Source organism: Stenella coeruleoalba, assembly GCF_951394435.1.
Source record: "Stenella coeruleoalba genome assembly, contig: scaffold_69, whole genome shotgun sequence".
NCBI classification, from domain to species: Eukaryota; Metazoa; Chordata; class Mammalia; order Artiodactyla; family Delphinidae; genus Stenella; species Stenella coeruleoalba.
The window spans coordinates 1207721-1223137 of record NW_027645992.1 but is presented as its reverse complement, the minus strand read 5'-3'; the positions used below and the strand labels follow the sequence as shown (position 1 = coordinate 1223137).

The window sequence follows — 15417 nt, the reverse complement described above, 5'->3', positions numbered from 1 at the left end:
GCACGGCACGCTGAGCCTTTGGTTAATTCCTCTTCCTGGTGGGAAATGAGAGTTAAATTTGCCTGTCCAGACACCTCCAGCTAGTCTCTCATTGGTTCTCGCTATTCCTGTTCATCTTCCGCAGAAATTGCAAACTGGGCCAAACAGGAGGTTAAAGGGACTGACTCTCCAAGTGGGGAGAGTGTTAGTAAAGCGTCTGGAATGTTGCACCCAAGTACCAGGGTACGAAAACTGAGACATATTTGAACACGTCTCCCGATCGCATGGTTGATCATACTCTAGGTTCCACATGCATGTTTTAGCTGAAGGAAGAATACCTTAAACCTGGAGAGTTAAGACCCGTGTAATGGGTACCATGCAATATGACTTCAAAGGGTCTTCATTTGCTCACCGAACCTCTCCAATCCTATCACTGCTGCGTTTATGCCCCTGTACACATGCTTGATTCTCTTTCGGAGACATAGCAATCCATAGGTTTTAAGATACTTACTAGTCAGGTACATTCTTAGGCGTTTAATATGCGGTGTTGAGTCCATTTCGTTGAGCAAGGAGTAGTTCTAGTCTATTCCATATTTGACTTAAGGAACTTTATCTGTGCTCATTTCAATCTCTGGTTTTATGCAGCACCCCAACTCACCTTTACCCTTAAGCAAGCATAAGTTGGTTTTCTAAATTTGAGACCCTGTTCTGTTCTGTAATTCAGTTCCTGTGTAGCCATTTTTACATTCCGTGTATTACTGATATCTTATGATGTTACTTTTTCTGTGTGACTTATTTCAGTTAGAATCATCATACCTGAATCCACTCATTGTGCTGCTAAGGGCCTGATGACACAGATTTCATTGCTGAGTGATATTGCTTGGTAGGTAAATACCACAACTTCTTTATCCATTTTTCACTTTCTGCGATGTTGAACTTGTACTGTAAACGAGGTTCTTGTAAACAGAGCCGTTTCAAACTTTGGGGTGGCTGTGTCTTTTTGATTTTAATTTCCCTAAGCTATAGGACCATAAGTGGAAGTGCCCGAGGTTCTGTTGCTTTGTTTTTTAGATGTTTCAGGAAACACCATACACTTCTCCCGAGTGGTTGTTGGCAATTTACATCCCGCCCATCAGCATAACAAGGCTCCCAGTTCTCCATGGCCTGTCCTGCCTTTCTGGATTTTACACTTTTTTCAGATGGCCCTTTTGACCGGGGGGAAGTGAGACTTCATTGTAGTGCAGATTTCCTTTGCAAGCTTGCTTGGTTGGCCAAAAAGGGCGTATGCGTTTTTTCCTGAATATATTCAGGAAAAAACGCATACGCCCTTTTTGGCCAAGTGCATCATTGTGGACGTTCTGCCTCTTTTCCTATGCTTTCAATGCAATTCCAGTCTACCTCCTGAAATCGGTTTCCTGCAATTCTGCCCCGCTTTCAAGTCCTCTTGGCAGCCTTACTTCAGTCTATTTTTGGACGATAGCTGTCATTTATAACTCTGCAGGTTTGTGAATTACAGTGCCCCTGAGCTCCTTTCTTCAACTCGCTTTCTTGTGAGCTGGCCGCAACACCGCAGGATGGCTTCAGGCCCTAATCTGGTTCCGGCACGGCACGCTGAGCCTTTGGTTATTTCCTCTTCCTGGTGGGAAATGAGAGTTAAATTTGCCCGTCCAGACACCTCCAGCTAGCCTCTCATTGGTTCTCGCTATTCCTGTTCATCTTCCGCAGAAATTGCAAACTGGGCCAAACAGGAGGTTAAAGGTGCTGACTCTCCAAGTGGGGAGAGTTTTAGTAAAGCGTCTGGAAATTTGCACCCGAGTACCAGGGTACGAAAACTGAGACATATTTGAACACGTCTCCCGATCACATGGTTGATCATACTCTGGGTTCCACATGCATGTTTTAGCTGAAGGAAGAATACCTAAAACCTGGGTAGTTGAAACCCGTGGAATGGGTACCATGCAATATGACTTCAAAGGGTCTTCATTTGCTCACCGAACCTCTCCAATCCTATCACTGCTGTGTTTATGCCCCTGTACACATGCTTGATTCCCCTTCGGAGACATAGCAATCCATAGGTTTTAAGATACTTACTAGTCAGGTACATTCTTAGGCGTTTAATATGCGGTGTTGAGTCCATTTCGTTGAGAAAGGAGTAGCTCTTGTCTATTCCATATTTGGCTTAAGGAACTTTATCTGTGCTCATTTCAATCTCTGGTTTTATGCAGCACCCCAACTCACCTTTACCCTTAAGCAAGCATAAGTTGGTTTTCTAAATTTGAGACCCTGTTCTGTTCTGTAATTCAGTTCCTCTGTAGCCAAGTTTCCATTCCGTGTATTACTGATATCTTATGATGTTTCTTTTTCTGTGTGACTTACTTCAGTTAGAATCATCATACCTGAATCCACTCATTGTGCTGCTATGGGCCTGATGACATAGATTTCATTGCTGAGTGATATTGCTTTGTAAGTGAATACCACAACTTCTTTATCCATTTTTCACTTTCTGCGATGTTGAACTTGTACTGTAAACGAGGTTCGTGTAAACAGAGCCGTTCCAAACTTTGGGGTGGCTGTGTCTTTTTGATTTTAATTTCCCTAAGCTATAGGACCATAAGTGGAAGTGCCCTAGGTTCTGTTGCTTTGTTTTTTAGATGTTTCAGGAAACACCATACACTTCTCCCGAGTGGTTGTTGGCAATTTACATCCCGCCCATCAGCATAACAAGGCTCCCAGTTCTCAATGGCCTGTTGCCTTTCTGGATTTTACACTTTTTTCAGATGGCCCTTTTGACCGGGGGGAAGTGAGACTTCATTGTAGTGCAGATTTCCTTTGCAAGCTTGCTTGGTTGGCCAAAAAGGGCGTATGCGTTTTTTCCTGAATATATTCAGGAAAAAACGCATACGCCCTTTTTGGCCAAGTGCATCATTGTGGACGTTCTGCCTCTTTTCCTATGCTTTCAATGCAATTCCAGTCTAGCTCCTGAAATCGGTTTCCTGCAATTCTGCCCCGCTTTCAAGTCCTCTTGGCAGCCTTACTTCAGTCTATTTTTGGACGATAGCTGTCATTTATAACTCTGCAGGTTTGTGAGTTACAGTGCCCCTGAGCTCCTTTCTTCAACTCGCTTTCTTGTGACCTGGCCGCAACACCGCAGGATGGCTTCAGGCCCTAATCTGGTTCCGGCCCGGCATGGTGAGCCTTTGGTTAATTCCTCTTCCTGGTGGGAAATGAGAGTTAAATTTGCCCGTCCAGACACCTCCAGCTAGCCTCTCATTGGTTCTCGCTATTCCTGTTCATCTTCCGCAGAAATTGCAAACTGGGCCAAACAGGAGGTTAAAGGGACTGACTCTCCAAGTGGGGAGAGTGTTAGTAAAGCGTCTGGAAAGTTGCACCTGAGTACCAGGGGAGGAAAACTGAGACATATTTGAATACGTCTCCCGATCACATGGTTGATCATACTCTAGGTTCCACATGCATGTTTTAGCTGAAGGAAGAATACCTTAAACCTGAGTAGTTGAAACCCGTGGAATGGGTACCATGCAATATGACTTCAAAGGGTCTTCATTTGCTCACCGAACCTCTCCAATCCTATCACTGCTGCGTTTATGCCCCTGTACACATGCTTGATTCTCTTTCGGAGACATAGCAATCCATAGGTTTTAAGATACTTACTAGTCAGGTACATTCTTAGGCGTTTAATATGGGGTTTTGAGTCCATTTCGTTGAGCAAGGAGTAGCTCTTGTCTATTCCATATTTGGCTTAAGGAAGTTTATCTGTGCTCATTTCAATCTCTGGTTTTATGCAGCACCCCAACTCACCTTTCCCCTTAAGCAAGCATAAGTTGGTTTTCTAAATTTGAGACCCTGTTCTGTTTTGGAATGCAGTTCCTGTGTAGCCAAGTTTACATTCCGTGTATTAGTGATATCTTATGATGTTTCTTTTTCTGTGTGACTTATTTCAGTTAGAATCATCGTACCTGAATCCACTCATTATGCTGCTACGGGCCTGATGACATAGATTTCATTGCTGAGTGATACTGCATTGTACGTAAGTACCACAAGTTCTTTATCCATTTTTCACTTTCTGTGATATTGAACTTGTACGGTAAACGAGGTTCTTGTAAACGGAGGCGTCCCAAATTTGGGGTGGCTGTGTCTTTTTGATTTTAATTTCCCTAAGCTATAGGACCATAAGTGGAAGTGCCCTAGGCTCTGTTGCTTTGTTTTTTAGATGTTTCAGGAAACACCATACACTTCTCCCGAGTGGTTGTTGGCAATTTACATCCCGCCCATCAGCATAACAAGGCTCCCAGTTCTCCATGGCCTGTCCTGCCTTTCTGGATTTTACACTTTTTTCAGATGGCCCTTTTGACCGGGGGGAAGTGAGACTTCATTGTAGTGCAGATTTCCTTTGCAAGCTTGCTTGGTTGGCCAAAAAGGGCGTATGCGTTTTTTCCTGAATATATTCAGGAAAAAACGCATACGCCCTTTTTGGCCAAGTGCATCATTGTGGACGTTCTGCCTCTTTTCCTATGCTTTCAATGCAATTCCAGTCTACCTCCTGAAATCGGTTTCCTGCAATTCTGCCCCGCTTTCAAGTCCTCTTGGCAGCCTTACTTCAGTCTATTTTTGGTCGATAGCTGTCATTTATAACTCTGCAGGTTTGTGAATTACAGTGCCCCTGAGCTCCTTTCTTCAACTCGCTTTCTTGTGAGCTGGCCGCAACACCGCAGGATGGCTTCAGGCCCTAATCTAGTTCCGGCACGGCACGCTGAGCCTTTGGTTAATTCCTCTTCCTGGTGGGAAATGAGAGTTAAATTTGCCTGTCCAGACACCTCCAGCTAGTCTCTCATTGGTTCTCGCTATTCCTGTTCATCTTCCGCAGAAATTGCAAACTGGGCCAAACAGGAGGTTAAAGGGACTGACTCTCCAAGTGGGGAGAGTGTTAGTAAAGCGTCTGGAATGTTGCACCCGAGTACCAGGGTACGAAAACTGAGACATATTTGAACACGTCTCCCGATCGCATGGTTGATCATACTCTAGGTTCCACATGCATGTTTTAGCTGAAGGAAGAATACCTTAAACCTGGAGAGTTAAGACCCGTGTAATGGGTACCATGCAATATGACTTCAAAGGGTCTTCATTTGCTCACCGAACCTCTCCAATCCTATCACTGCTGCGTTTATGCCCCTGTACACATGCTTGATTCTCTTTCGGAGACATAGCAATACATAGGTTTTAAGATACTTACTAGTCAGGTACATTCTTAGGCGTTTAATATGCGGTGTTGAGTCCATTTCGTTGAGCAAGGAGTAGTTCTAGTCTATTCCATATTTGACTTAAGGAACTTTATCTGTGCTCATTTCAATCTCTGGTTTTATGCAGCACCCCAACTCACCTTTCCCCTTAAGCAAGCATAAGTTGGTTTTCTAAATTTGAGACCCTGTTCTGTTTTGGAATGCAGTTCCTGTGTAGCCATTTTTACATTCCGTGTATTACTGATATCTTATGATGTTACTTTTTCTGTGTGACTTATTTCAGTTAGAATCATCGTACCTGAATCCACTCATTATGCTGCTACGGGCCTGATGACATAGATTTCATTGCTGAGTGATACTGCATTGTACGTAAGTACCACAAGTTCTTTATCCATTTTTCACTTTCTGTGATATTGAACTTGTACGGTAAACGAGGTTCTTGTAAACGGAGGCGTCCCAAACTTTGGGGAGGCTGTGTCTTTTTGATTTTAATTTCCCTAAGCTATAGGACCATAAGTGGAAGTGCCCTAGGCTCTGTTGCTTTGTTTTTTAGATGTTTCAGGAAACACCATACACTTCTCCCTAGTGTCTGTTGGCAATTTACATCCCTCCCATCAGCATAACAATGCTCTCAGTTCTCAATGGCCTGTTGCCTTTCTGGATTTTACACTTTTTTCAGATGGCCCTTTTGACCGGGGGGAAGTGAGACTTCATTGTAGTGCAGATTTCCTTTGCAAGCTTGCTTGGTTGGCCAAAAAGGGCATATGCGTTTTTTCCTGAATATATTCAGGAAAAAACGCATACGCCCTTTTTGGCCAAGTGCATCATTGTGGACGTTCTGCCTCTTTTCCTATGCTTTCAATGCAATTCCAGTCTACCTCCTGAAATCGGTTTCCTGCAATTCTGCCCCGCTTTCAAGTCCTCTTGGCAGCCTTACTTCAGTCTATTTTTGGACGATAGCTGTCATTTATAACTCTGCAGGTTTGTGAATTACAGTGCCCCTGAGCTCCTTTCTTCAACTCGCTTTCTTGTGACCTGGCCGCAACACCGCAGGATGGCTTCAGGCCCTAATCTTGTTCCGGCCCGGCATGCTGAGCCTTTGGTTAATTCCTCTTCCTGGTGGGAAATGAGAGTTAAATTTGCCCGTCCAGACACCTCCAGCTAGTCTCTCATTGGTTCTCACTATTCCTGTTCATCTTCCGCAGAAATTGCAAACTGGGCCAAACAGGAGGTTAAAGGGACTGACTCTCCAAGTCGGGAGAGTGTTAGTAAAGCGTCTGGAATGTTGCACCCGAATACCAGGGGAGGAAAACTGAGACATATTTGAACACGTCTACCGATCACATGGTTGATCATACTCTAGGTTCCACATGCATGTTTTAGCTGAAGGAAGAATACCTTAAACCTGGGTAGTTGAAACCCGTGGAATGGGTACCATGCAATATGACTTCAAAGGGTCTTCATTTGCTCACCGAACCTCTCCAATCCTATCACTGCTGCGTTTATGCCCCTGTGCACATGCTTGATTCTCTTTCGGAGACATAGCAATCCATAGGTTTTAAGATACTTACAAGTCAGGTACATTCTTAGGCGTTTAATATGCGGTGTTGAGTCCATTTCGTTGAGCAAGGAGTAGCTCTTGTCTATTCCATATTTGGCTTAAGGAACTTTATCTGTGCTCATTTCAATCTCTGGTTTTATGCAGCACCCCAACTCACCTTTCCCCTTAAGCAAGCATAAGTCGGTTTTCTAAATTTGAGACCCTGTTCTGTTCTGTAATTCAGTTCCTGTGTAGCCAAGTTTACATTCCGTGTATTACTGATATCTTATGATGTTTCTTTTTCTGTGTGACTTATTTCAGTTAGAATCATCATACCTGAATCCACTCATTGTGCTGCTAAGGGCCTGATGACATAGATTTCATTGCTGAGTGATATTGCTTTGTAAGTGAATACCACAACTTCTTTATCCATTTTTCACTTTCTGCGATGTTGAACTTGTACTGTAAACGAGGTTCTTGTAAACAGAGCCGTTCCAAACTTTGGGGTGGCTGTGTCTTTTTGATTTTAATTTCCCTAAGCTATAGGACCATAAGTGGAAGTGCCCTAGGCTCTGTTGCTTTGTTTTTTAGATGTTTCAGGAAACATCATACACTTCTCCCAAGTGTCTGTTGGCAATTTACATCCCGCCCATCAGCATAACAAGGCTCCCAGTTCTCCATGGCCTGTTGCCTTTCTGGATTTTACACTTTTTTCAGATGGCCCTTTTGACCGGGGGGAAGTGAGACTTCATTGTAGTGCAGATTTCCTTTGCAAGCTTGCTTGGTTGGCCAAAAAGGGCGTATGCGTTTTTTCCTGAATATATTCAGGAAAAAACGCATACGCCCTTTTTGGCCAAGTGCATCATTGTGGACGTTCTACCTCTTTTCCTATGCTTTCAATGCAATTCCAGTCTACCTCCTGAAATCGGTTTCCTGCAATTCTGCCCCGCTTTCAAGTCCTCTTGGCAGCCTTACTTCAGTCTATTTTTGGACGATAGCTGTCATTTATAAGTCTGCAGGTTTGTGAATTACAGTGCCCCTGAGCTCCTTTCTTCAACTCGCTTTCTTGTGACCTGGCCGCAACACCGCAGGATGGCTTCAGGCCCTAATCTGGTTCCAGCCCGGCATGCTGAGCCTTTGGTTAATTCCTCTTCCTGGTGGGAAATGAGAGTTAAATTTGCCCGTCCAGACACCTCCAGCTAGCCTCTCATTGGTTCTCGCTATTCCTGTTCATCTTCCGCAGAAATTGCAAACTGGGCCAAACAGGAGGTTAAAGGGACTGACTCTCCAAGTGAGGAGAGTGTTAGTAAAGCGTCTGGAATGTTGCACCCGAGTACCAGGGGAGGAAAACTGAGACATATTTGAACACATCTCCTGATCACATGGTTGATCATACTCTAGGTTCCACATGCATGTTTTAGCTGAAGGAAGAATACCTTAAACCTGGGTAGTTGAAACCCGTGGAATGGGTACCATGCAATATGACTTCAAAGGGTCTTCATTAGCTCACCGAACCTCTCCAATCCTATCACTGCTGCGTTTATGCCCCTGTACACACGCTTGATTCTCTTTTGGAAACATAGCAATCCATAGGTTTTAAGATACTTACTAGTCAGGTAAATTCTTAGGCGTTTAATATGCGGTGTTGAGTCCATTTCGTTGAGCAAGGAGTAGCTCTTGTCTATTCCATATTTGGCTTAAGGAACTTTATCTGTGCTCATTTCAATCTCTGGTTTTATGCAGCACCCCAACTCACCTTTCCCCTTAAGCAAGCATAAGTTGGTTTTCTAAATTTGAGACCCTGTTCTGTTCTGTAATTCAGTTCCTGTGTAGCCAAGTTTCCATTCCGTGTATTACTGATATCTTATGATGTTTCTTTTTCTGTGTGACTTATTTCAGTTAGAATCATCATACCTGAATCCACTCATTGTGATGCTAAGGGCCTGATGACATAGATTTCATTGCTGAGTGATATTGCTTTGTAAGTAAATACCACAACTTCTTTATCCATATTTCAATTTCTGCGATGTTGAACTTGTACTGTAAACGAGGTTCTTGTAAACAGAGGCGTCCCAAACTTTGGGGTGGCTGTGTCTTTTTGATTTTAATTTCCCTAAGCTATAGGACCATAAGTGGCAGTGCCCTAGGCTCTGTTGCTTTGTTTTTTAGATGTTTCAGGAAACACCATACACTTCTCCCAAGTGTCTGTTGGCAATTTACATCCCGCCCATCAGCATAACAAGGCTCCCAGTTCTCAATGGCCTGTTGCCTTTCTGGATTTTACACTTTTTTCAGATGGCCCTTTTGACCGGGGGGAAGTGAGACTTCATTGTAGTGCAGATTTCCTTTGCAAGCTTGCTTGGTTGGCCAAAAAGGGCGTATGCGTTTTTTCCTGAATATATTCAGGAAAAAACGCATACGCCCTTTTTGGCCAAGTGCATCATTGTGGACGTTCTGCCTCTTTTCCTATGCTTTCAATGCAATTCCAGTCTACCTCCTGAAATCGGTTTCCTGCAATTCTGCCCCGCTTTCAAGTCCTCTTGGCAGGCTTACTTCAGTCTATTTTTGGACGATAGCTGTCATTTATAACTCTGCAGGTTTGTGAATTACAGTGCCCCTGAGCTCCTTTCTTCAACTTGCTTTCTTTTGAGCTGGCCGCAACACCGCAGGATGGCTTCAGGCCCTAATCTGATTCCGGCACGGCACGCTGAGCCTTTGGTTAATTCCTCTTCCTGGTGGGAAATGAGAGTTAAATTTGCCCGTCCAGACACCTCCAGCTAGCCTCTCATTGGTTCTCGCTATTCCTGTTCATCTTCCGCAGAAATTGCAAACTGGGCCAAACAGGAGGTTAAAGGGACTGACTCTCCAAGTGGGGAGAGTGTTAGTAAAGCGTCTGGAATGTTGCACCCGAGTACCAGGGGAGGAAAACTGAGACATATTTGAACACGTCTCCCGATCACATGGTTGATCATACTCTAGGTTCCACATGCATGTTTTAGCTGAAGGAAGAATACCTTAAACCTGGGTAGTTGAAACGCGTGGAATGGGTACCATGCAATATGACTTCAAAGGGTCTTCATTTGCTCACCGAACCTCTCCAATCCTATCACTGCTGCGTTTATGCCCCTGTACACACGCTTGATTCTCTTTTGGAGACATAGCAATCCATAGGTTTTAAGATACTTACTAGTCAGGTACATTCTTAGGGGTTTAATATGGGGTTTTGAGTCCATTTCGTTGAGCAAGGAGTAGCTCTTGTCTATTCCATATTTGGCTTAAGGAACTTTATCTGTGCTCATTTCAATCTCTGGTTTTATGCAGCAACCCAACTCACCTTTCCCCTTAAGCAAGCATAAGTTGGTTTTCTAAATTTGAGACCCTGTTCTGTTCTGGAATGCAGTTCCTGTGTAGCCAAGTTTACATTCCGTGTATTACTGATATCTTATGATGTTTCTTTTTCTGTGTGACTTACTTCAGTTAGAATCATCATACCTGAATCCACTCATTGTGCTGCTAAGGGCCTGATGACACAGATTTCATTGCTGAGTGATATTGCTTTGTAAGTAAATACCACAACTTCTTTATCCATTTTTCACTTTCTGCGATGTTGAACTTGTACTGTAAACAAGGTTCTTGTAAACAGAGCCGTTCCAAACTTTGGGGTGGCTGTGTCTTTTTGATTTTAATTTCCCTAAGCTATAGGACCATAAGTGGAAGTGCCCTAGGTTCTGTTGCTTTGTTTTTTAGATGTTTCAGGAAACACCATACACTTCTCCCGAGTGGTTGTTGGCAATTTACATCCCGCCCATCAGCATAACAAGGCTCCCAGTTCTCCATGGCCTGTCCTGCCTTTCTGGATTTTACACTTTTTTCAGATGGCCCTTTTGCCCGGGGGGAAGTGAGACTTCATTGTAGTGCAGATTTCCTTTGCAAGCTTGCTTGGTTGGCCAAAAAGGGCGTATGCGTTTTTTCCTGAATATATTCAGGAAAAAACGCATACGCCCTTTTTGGCCAAGTGCATCATTGTGGACGTTCTGCCTCTTTTCCTATGCTTTCAATGCAATTCCAGTCTACCTCCTGAAATCGGTTTCCTGCAATTCTGCCCCGCTTTCAAGTCCTCTTGGCAGCCTTACTTCAGTCTATTTTTGGACGATAGCTGTCATTTATAACTCTGCAGGTTTGTGAATTACAGTGCCCCTGAGCTCCTTTCTTCAACTCGCTTTCTTGTGACCTGGCTGCAACACCGCAGGATGTCTTCAGGCCCTAATCTGGTTCCGGTACGGCACGCTGAGCCTTTGGTTATTTCCTCTTCCTGGTGGGAAATGAGAGTTAAATTTGCCCGTCCAGACACCTCCAGCTAGCCTCTCATTGGTTCTCGCTATTCCTGTTCATCTTCCGCAGAAATTGCAAACTGGGCCAAACAGGAGGTTAAAGGGACTGACTCTCCAAGTGGGGAGAGTGTTAGTAAAGCGTCTGGAATGTTGCACCCGAGTACCAGGGGAGGAAAACTGAGACATATTTGAACACGTCTCCCGTTCACATGGTTGATCATACTTGGGTTCCACATGCATGTTTTAGCTGAAGGAAGAATACCTTAAACCTGGAGAGTTGAGACCCGTGGAATGGGTACCATGCAATATGACTTCAAAGGGTCTTCATTTGCTCACCGAACCTCTCCAATCCTATCACTGCTGCGTTTATGCCCCTGTACACACGCTTGATTCTCTTTTGGAGACATAGCAATCCATAGGTTTTAAGATACTTACTAGTCAGGTACATTCTTAGGCGTTTAATATGGGGTGTTGAGTCCATTTCGTTGAGCAAGGAGTAGATCTTGTCTATTCCATATTTGGCTTAAGGAACTTTATCTGTGCTCATTTCAATCTCTGGTTTTATGCAGCACCCCAACTCACCTTTCCCCTTAAGCAAGCATAAGTTGCTTTTCTAAATTTGAGACACTATTCTGTTCTGTAATTCAGTTCCTGTGTAGCCAAGTTTACATTCCGTGTATTACTGATATCTTATGATGTTTCTTTTTCTGTGTGACTTATTTCAGTTAGAATCATCGTACCTGAATCCACTCATTGTGCTGCTAAGGGCCTGATGACACAGATTTCATTGCTGAGTGATATTGCTTTGTAAGTAAATACCACAACTTCTTTATCCATTTTTCACTTTCTGCGATGTTGAACTTGTACTGTAAACGAGGTTCTTGTAAACAGAGCCGTTCCAAACTTTGGGGTGGCTGTGTCTTTTTGATTTTAATTTCCCTAAGCTATAGGACCATAAGTGGAAGTGCCCTAGGTTCTGTTGCTTTGTTTTTTAGATGTTTCAGGAAACACCATACACTTCTCCCGAGTGGTTGTTGGCAATTTACATCCCGCCCATCAGCATAACAAGGCTCCCAGTTCTCCATGGCCTGTCTTATCTTTCTGGATTTTACACGTTTTTCAGATGGCCCTTTTGACCGGGGGGAAGTGAGACTTCATTGTAGTGCAGATTTCCTTTGCAAGCTTGCTTGGTTGGCCAAAAAGGGCGTATGCGTTTTTTCCTGAATATATTCAGGAAAAAACGCATACGCCCTTTTTGGCCAAGTGCATCATTGTGGACGTTCTGCCTCTTTTCCTATTCTTTCAATGCAATTCCAGTCTACCTCCTGAAATCGGTTTCCTGCAATTCTGCCCCGCTTTCAAGTCCTCTTGGCAGCCTTACTTCAGTCTATTTTTGGACGATAGCTGTCATTTATAACTCTGCAGGTTTGTGAATTACAGTGCCCCTGAGCTCCTTTCTTCAACTCGCTTTCTTGTGACCTGGCCGCAACACCGCAGGATGGCTTCAGGCCCTAATCTGGTTCCGGCACGGCACGCTGAGCCTTTGGTTAATTCCTCTTCCTGGTGGGAAATGAGAGTTAAATTTGCCTGTCCAGACACCTCCAGCTAGTCTCTCATTGGTTCTCGCTATTCCTGTTCATCTTCCGCAGAAAATGCAAACTGGGCCAAACAGGAGGTTAAAGGGACTGACTCTCCAAGTCGGAAGAGTGTTAGTAAAGCGTCTGGAATGTTGCACCCGAGTACCAGGGGAGGAAAACTGAGACATATTTGAACACGTCTCCCGTTCACATGGTTGATCATACTCTAGGTTCCACATGCATGTTTTAGCTGAAGGAAGAATACCTTAAACCTGGGTACTTGAGACCCGTGGAATGGGTACCATGCAATATGACTTCAAAGGGTCTTCATTTGCTCACCGAACCTCTCCAATCCTATCACTGCTGCATTTATTCCCCTGTACACACGCTTGATTCTCTTTTGGAGACATAGCAATCCATAGGTTTTAAGATACTTACTAGTCAGGTACATTCTTAGGCGTTTAATATGGGGTGTTGAGTCCATTTCGTTGAGCAAGGAGTAGCTCTTGTCTATTCCATATTTGGCTTAAGGAACTTTATCTGTGCTCATTTCAATCTCTGGTTTTATGCAGCACCCCAACTCACCTTTCCCCTTAAGCAAGCATAAGTTGGTTTTCTAAATTTGAGACCCTGTTCTGTTCTGTAATTCAGTTCCTGTGTAGCCAAATTTCCATTCCGTGTATTACTGATATCTTATGATGTTTCTTTTTCTGTGTGACTTATTTCAGTTAGAATCATCATACCTGAATCCACTCATTGTGATGCTAAGGGCCTGATGACATAGATTTCATTGCTGAGTGATATTGCTTTGTAAGTAAATACCACAACTTCTTTATCCATTTTTCACTTTCTGCAATGTTGAACTTGTACTGTAAACGAGGTTCTTGTAAACAGAGGCGTCCCAAACTTTGGGGTGGCTGTGTCTTTTTGATTTTAATTTCCCTAAGCTATAGGACCATAAGTGGAAGTGCTCTAGGCTCTGTTGCTTTGTTTTTTAGATGTTTCAGGAAACACCATACACTTCTCCTGAGTGTCTGTTGGCAATTTACATCCCGCCCATCAGCATAACAAGGCTCCCAGTTCTCCATGGCCTGTCCTGCCTTTCTGGATTTTACACTTTTTTCAGATGGCCCTTTTGACCGGGGGGAAGTGAGACTTCATTGTAGTGCAGATTTCCTTTGCAAGCTTGCTTGGTTGGCCAAAAAGGGCGTATGCGTTTTTTCCTGAATATATTCAGGAAAAAACGCATACGCCCTTTTTGGCCAAGTGCATCATTGTGGACGTTCTGCCTCTTTTCCTATGCTTTCAATGCAATTCCAGTCTATCTCCTGAAATCGGTTTCCTGCAATTCTGCCCCGCTTTCAAGTCCTCTTGGCAGCCTTACTTCAGTCTATTTTTGGACGATAGCTGTCATTTATAACTCTGCAGGTTTGTGAATTACAGTGCCCTTGAGCTCCTTTCTTCAACTCGCTTTCTTTTGAGCTGGCCGCAACACCGCAGGATGGCTTCAGGCCCTAATCTGGTTCCGGCCCGGCATGCTGAGCCTTTGGTTAATTCCTCTTCCTGGTGGGAAATGAGAGTTAAATTTGCCCGTCCAGACACCTCCAGCTAGTCTCTCATTGGTTCTCGCTATTCCTGTTCATCTTCCGCAGAAATTGCAAACTGGGCCAAACAGGAGGTTAAAGGGACTGACTCTCCAAGTTGGGAGAGTGTTAGTAAAGCGTCTGGAATGTTGCACCCGACTACCAGGGGAGGAAAACTGAGACATATTTGAACACGTCTCCCGATCACATGGTTGATCATACTCTAGGTTCCACATGCATGTTTTAGCTGAAGGAAGAATACCTTAAACCTGGAGAGTTGAGACCCGTGTAATGGGTACCATGCAATATGACTTCAAAGGGTCTTCATTTGCTCACCGAACCTCTCCAATCCTATCACTGCTGCGTTTATGCCCCTGTACACATGCTTGATTCTCTTTCGGAGACATAGCAATCCACAGGTTTTAAGATACTTACTAGTCAGGTACATTCTTAGGCGTTTAATATGCGGTGTTGAGTCCATTTCGTTGAGCAAGGAGTAGCTCTTGTCTATTCCATATTTGGCTTAAGGAACTTTATCTGTGCTCATTTCAATCTCTGGTTTTATGCAGCACCCCAACTCACCTTTCCCCTTAAGCAAGCATAAGTTGCTTTTCTAAATTTGAGACACTGTTCTGTTCTGTAATTCAGTTCCTGTGTAGCCAAGTTTACATTCCGTGTATTAGTGATATCTTATGATGTTTCTTTTTCTGTGTGACTTATTTCAGTTAGAATCATCGTACCTGAATCCACTCATTGTGCTGCTAAGGGCCTGATGACATAGATTTCATTGCTGAGTGATATTGCTTTGTAAGTAAATACCACAACTTCTTTATCCATTTTTCACTTTCTGCGATGTTGAACTTGTACTGTAAACGAGGTTCTTGTAAACAGAGCCGTTCCAAACTTTGGGGAGGCTGTGTATTTTTGATTTTAATTTCCCTAAGCTATAGGACCATAAGTGGAAGTGCCCTAGGTTCTGTTGCTTTGTTTTTTACATGTTTCAGGAAACACCATACACTTCTCCGGAGTGGTTGTTGGCAATTTACATCCCGCCCATCAGCATAACAAGGCTCCCAGTTCTCCATGGCCTGTCTTGTCTTTCTGGATTTTACACTTTTTTCAGATGGCCCTTTTGACCGGGGGGAAGTGAGA

At 43.7% G+C, this 15417-nt stretch overlaps 1 long non-coding RNA gene across 14 annotated transcripts in view; it reads left to right on the top strand.

The window, feature by feature from the left end:
- The window catches only part of LOC307181408, a 1608936-nt gene that overhangs the window by 399057 nt on the left and 1194462 nt on the right, over positions 1-15417 (top strand). Inside the window, exon 4 of one of the 14 annotated variants that reach the window (XR_013826704.1) lies at positions 11835-11950. The exons of the other annotated variants lie outside the window; for them this stretch is intronic. This is a non-coding gene — a long non-coding RNA (uncharacterized lncRNA). Of the gene's footprint in view, positions 1-11834; positions 11951-15417 lie in introns of those variants that run through there. 14 annotated transcript variants of the gene reach the window in all.